This window comes from Portunus trituberculatus, chromosome 3 (genome assembly GCF_017591435.1).
Source record: "Portunus trituberculatus isolate SZX2019 chromosome 3, ASM1759143v1, whole genome shotgun sequence".
In the NCBI taxonomy this organism is placed as follows: Eukaryota; Metazoa; Arthropoda; class Malacostraca; order Decapoda; family Portunidae; genus Portunus; species Portunus trituberculatus.
The window spans coordinates 444,687-450,998 of record NC_059257.1 but is presented as its reverse complement, the minus strand read 5'-3'; positions in this window follow the sequence as shown (position 1 = coordinate 450,998).

Genomic DNA, 6,312 nt, shown 5'->3' with positions numbered 1-6,312 from the left:
CAACCACCTATCTACCTCCAAGAAGACCTTTCCTACCTATCACAGATTTTCACAATATAGCATCAGAAACATTTCCAACATATATAATAGGAGATTTAAATGCTCACCACCCAACAATCGATAAGAAAAAGCAACAGTGTCGGCAGATCTATAAAATGCTCATTGATTATAATAAACTCACACATTTAGGTCCAGACTTCCCAACATTCTTAACTCATAACGCAACATCATCACCAGACATAATACTTGCCAATAACAAAACATACCATAACATCAACATAACACAAGGACCAACAACGCCATCAGATCACCTACCAATACTAATAAATATAACATCCCACCCCATACGAACACCAACACCACCCACATATATAATGAAAAACTAATTGGGATGAATTCAAGAATAAAGCAATAAATACAACAAAAGACATTAACACCAACCCATACATGTCACAACACACACTAGACACATCAATAAAACAGTGGCTAGATGGAATAACAACAGCAATGCAACAAAATATACCATTATCCGCACACAAAACTCTGGTTAAACCAACATATAATAAAAAAGTCAAAGAATTACAATGGTGGGCAAAAGAATTGCTAAATAATAGCCTCAGAAATGGCTGGACCTATACAACATACACCGCCTACAAAACCATAAAACAAAATATAATAAAAGAATGTAAAGAACAAAATAAAAGTAACTGGGAAAACAAAATAAAAACACTAAATAAACTGTATGCAGACCCACAAAAATTCTGGCAGAATATAAAAATACTAAAAGGCAACCAAACCAATACTAATTCACATCTAGTAGTAAACAATAAGAAAATACACAACATTGAAGAAAAGGAAGAAATATTTAGAGATATCTGGAGTAATGTTTTTAGAATAAACCCCATGGAAAACCTACAATATGATGCAGACACGGAACTCAGAGTTAATAACTACCTAGAAGATAACAAAGTCCAAACACTACCTAATATACAAGGAAACCCAAACAATTTATCCAATGACACTTACTACACAACACCGATCACAACACAAGAAATAAAACAAACAATAAAACAATTAAAAAACAACACACCTGGGGAAACAAAAATAAATAAAGTAATATTACAAAACTTACCAGACAACGTGCTCGAAATACTCACAAAACTATTCAACATCGCTCTCTCAATGGGATACTTTCCACAACCATTCAAACACGCCAGAATCATACTCATCCCAAAACAGAACAAACCATCAACTGATCCAATTAACTATCGCCCAATTTCACTTCTGGAAGTACCCGGAAAAATCTTCGAAAGAATAATTAACAAAAGAACAAGAACTTTCCTAGACGCCAATAAAATCCTACCAGACTCCCAACATGGTTTCAGATCAGGAAGATCAACTGACACAGCAATAGCAACAACAATAGAAGTAATCTCAAAAGCAATTTCAGTCAATAAACTCTGTTGTATTGCACTAAGGGACGTATCAAAAGCCTTTGATAAAGTATGGCAAAACGGATTAAAGTTCAAATTAAGTCAATTAAAACTACCCAACATCCTTCACAAAATTCTATGCAGCTTTCTAGACAATCGCTCTGCCTCAATATCAATAAAAAACTACACAGGACCATCATTCCAACTTCACAGTGGGGTACCTCAAGGCAGTAGCATCTCACCCACACTCTATACCATCTACACCCACGACATTCCATTACCACTCACAGAAAGCACAAATATACAATACGCAGATGATATCACACAAATAATCACATACGCAGGCAAATAAAAAAAAAATGTTAGCAAAAATAACAGAAAGAGAAATAAAAAACATTAACAATTACGAGAGAAAATGGAAGATCAAAACAAATACACAAAAATTTACACTACTACCCATAACGTTGAAAAAAACAGAACCAGTAAACATAGAGGGGCAACACATACAGTACGCAAAGGAAGCAAAAATATTGGGCCTAAAACTGGGAGTAACCGGATACACAAAACATGTAAAAGATATCACAAACAAAGCACAAGTAGCCTTAAACACTATCAAGAGATTCCAGTTCTTAAATACAAACATAAAATTACATCTTGTAAAAGCATGTGTACTACCAATATTAACCTACCCGGCTTACGCTCTGAACGCTCTGTCAAACTCACAAATACTAAAACTACAAAGAAAACAAAATGAAGCACTTCGTTTTGCTTATAATGAAAAACATCCATTCACCAAAAACACAGAAGAACTACATAAACTTGCACAATTGGATCCGATTAACATAACAGTACACACAAGAGGAAATTATATAAAACACAAAATGATAAACACTTTAAAAGACACAACATATCATATAACAATAAACGAACATGAACAAGGACAAGAACATAGTTGGTTTAGGAAACCTATTAACAAAATATCAAAGCTACCACCCAGACCGCTGTACACAGGATAAAAATACTATAAATACAAATAAATATATAAATATACACATATATTCAAAATAAAACAAATAAATAATAAACAAATAACAAAAATAATAAGCAATTAAACCAGTGCATAAATAAATAAACAATTAAAATAAATAAATGAATAAAAATATTATAAATAAATAAAAAACTTCCTTCATTACCAATGTAACAAATAAACCACCCTATATGACGGCTATTCCGTCATCTTTCACTCTTCCGCTTCCTTCATACTCTCAACCATACTTTATCTTCTACTCTATATATTCTTCTTCTCTTCTCTTGAGTCTATCAACACAAATGATAAGACAGCTGTTACATCAGCATCAGGACAGGATTAAGCTTGAGTGGGAGTTTACCAGGTTCGCGACAGGTATCATGCACTTATCTGTTACCATTGTCAAAGGTATGGTCATGCAGAGACAAACTGCAATGCCAAGAAAAATGGTGAGCATTCTGTTTGCTTTAAATGTGCAGGCAACCACAAGTCCAAGGATTGCACATCTACAGAGAAGAAATGCATAAACTGTGTGAGGTTTAAGAAACAGAATACTGACCACTCGGCGAATAATAGTTGCTGTGTTGTGTTGGAAAGTGAGATTGACAGGCTCAGAAATATTACAGATCATGGCTACTAATGCTGTGAGTTCTATGTTGAAATGTGGTTTATTAAATGTCCAGTCAGTTGGAAACAAGACAATAGAAATCAGAACTTTAATTAATGATGAGAATCTGGATATTCTTGCTTTGATTGAAACATGGCTGAGTGAATATGACACAGCGAAAATTAAAGAAATGACCCCTGACACTCATACATTTGTGCACATGTCAAGGAAAGAAGGAAGAGGTGGTGGTGTTGGTCTTTTACTTTCTAGAACATGCAATAAAATTAGGGTGGATAAGTCAGAAAAACATATGCAAGTTAGCTGTGAGCTTGGTGGTCGAAAATCTATGTTTATAGTGGTCTATAGACCTCCAAGCCTAAGTGCCCGGTCGTTTATTGACGATTTCAGGAAATACTTGAAACTGCTGGATATGGTGAGCATTAATATTTTTATTTGTGGAGATTTTAATATAAGAATGGATGAACAAGAAAACTATATAGTGAGGGAGTTTCAAGATATGATGAAATCCTTTAATTTAGACAATAAAGTAGAAAAAGCAACATCTGCTGGTGGACATGTAATTGACTTGGTCTTCTGTGACTCAGATCATAATCTTGTTCAAGAAGTAAATGTTGATGAAATCTGCAGGATTTCACCGGTGCACAGGATGGTTATTTTTCAAATATCTTGTAAAAAAGAAACTACGTACACTAAGCGATCAGTGTTTCGTAGGAAAATGATTTTGACCCTGAGCGGCTGAGAGCTGAAGTGTCACAGGCCATTCAGTTAAGAAAGGATGATGTGTGTACTCATGGAAGAGTAGCAGTTGAGAAATGTGAATCTTGTTTGTCTGAATTATATAATGGCAACATGAAAAAAGAATACAATGAAATGTGTCCACTTCATGAAAAGGATATTAAGATAAGAGATCATGCACCTTGGTTTAATACTGAAATTTCCATAGCTAAGAAAGAAAAAAGGAAGAAAGAAAAAAGGTGGCGTAGACTACGAACAGAAGAGGCAAGAAGGAATATATGGACATGAGAAACAGGCTAAACAAACTTGTACAGAGGAGAAAGTGTCAGTACTATAGACAGAAGTCATTAGAGTCACGGTCTAACATTAGTAGATTATATAAGATACTGGATAATTTGACAGGTAACAGGAAAATAAATAAGTTGCCTGAGGGGTTTAATGACACTGTGCTGGCAAATATGTTCCTTGACTTCTTTGATCAAAAGATAAAGTCGATTGTGGAGAATTTTAGAAATGAGGAGCTTGAAATACCCGTGAGTATGCCAACGCCTCGGGCTAAGCTACTCTCCTTTAAGCAAGTAAGTGTGGATGAAGTGAAGGAGATTGTACATAAAGTTAATATAACCTACTGCGATAATAACCCATTACCTATTAGTGATATTATTCAGAGTGAGAAGTTCTATGAAATTCTGGAAATTTTCAAACTGATTATAAACAGTAGCTTCATGAACAATACCTTTCCTGTCTCTGAAAAAAATGGCATTGATAAAGCCCATTGTAAAGGGTAAATTGGATACGCAGTGCTTGAGTTCCTTTAGACCTGTATCTAATTTGGCCTTTTTTATCGAAGATTATTAAAAGTGCTGTATTAAACCAATTACTCGACCATTTGAAAGTAGTGCAGGCTTTACCGGATAATCAATCGGTTTAAAGAAAACTTTATTCGACTGAGACAGCTTTATGCTCAGTTATCAATGATCTGATAATCCTGATGGATGAAGGAAAATGTGGTTTGCTAATTTTACTGGACTTAAGTGCAGCATTTGACACAGTTGTTCACAGATTGCTTCTTTTAGATTGCAGGTCTGTCGGCATTGATGGAGATGCACTAACATATTTAGAAAGTTATCTTGCAAACAGGCAATACTGTGTTCAAGTTGGTAAATCTTTCTCAGACAAGAAGATTTTAGAAAGAGGAGTACCCCAAGGCAGTGTTTTAGGTCCTATTCTGTTCTGTATATATATATACTATTGAACTTTCACACATACTAAGAAAACATGACATTGACTTCAAACTGTTTGTTGATGACACACAGTTTTACATGACCTTGAACAATGTAGATAATGTTGAAGGAAATATAAAACTTATTATGGATGATGTTGGTAGATGGATGGAATCCAAGCAGTTGAAGCTTAATCACAAATAGACTGAATGCTTGATAGTGGGTAAGAATAAGGACTTAAAGAGGATTTATATGTCCACATTATATTTTGATGGTAACAGTTTGGGTGTTCGTGATACAGTGAAGGATCTGGGAGTATTATTGGACTGTCATTTATTTGTCTATGAAAGATCAAATACGGCAGGTGGTTATGACGACAAGATACCATCTGAAAAATATAGGTTTTGTCAGAAAATACTTGGATGAGAAAACTACGAAGATGCTGGGTCATAATCATGTGATAAGCAAACTGTATTACTGCAATTCTCTGTATTATGGACTGCCTAAGTATCTCTTAAAAGACTTAAAGTTTGTCATGAATAGAGCTGCCAGACTGATTACAGGCGTCTCTCCTCGTGAGAGGATAACACATGTATTGATAGATCTGCATTGGCTGCCAATTAAAGCACGAATTGAGTACAAGATTAGTGTTATGACTCATCAGGCATTACGGTCTGGAAAACCTGAGTACTTGAGGAACTTACTGGAAACATTCCACCATGACACTACGATGGAGCTGAGACACGATGCAGACCCATACAGACTACATGAGCCAAGAAATAACCTTGACATGGGATGTCGAGCATTTGCAAGATGCGCACCAAGGATTTACAATAAACTGCCGAGTGATATCAAAGGTTGTGCCAGGATCGATATCTTCAAAAAGAAATTGAAGACATATTTGTTCAAGGAAGTTTATGATTTTAACGGCATGGAAATCAAAGACAATTATAGATGCTAGTTGCTTTTGAGGGAGGCTCTGCTGAGCGCTGCCTCGCAGTGGAGCGGAGCCTTGAACAAACACCCCAAGTAACAAGTAAGTAACAAGTAATAATAATATTCTCCATATTACAGGTTTCATAAGAAATTAAATGAAAGACAATTGTTTCCGTATCACAGGCATGAAAATTATCATGATGTATTTTTTATTACAAAACATTAATACAGTTGTTCCTTAACAATAATATTCTCCATATCATAGGTTTCATACCAAATTATATTAAATGTAATTGTTTCCGTATCACAGACAATATCACAAACAGTATT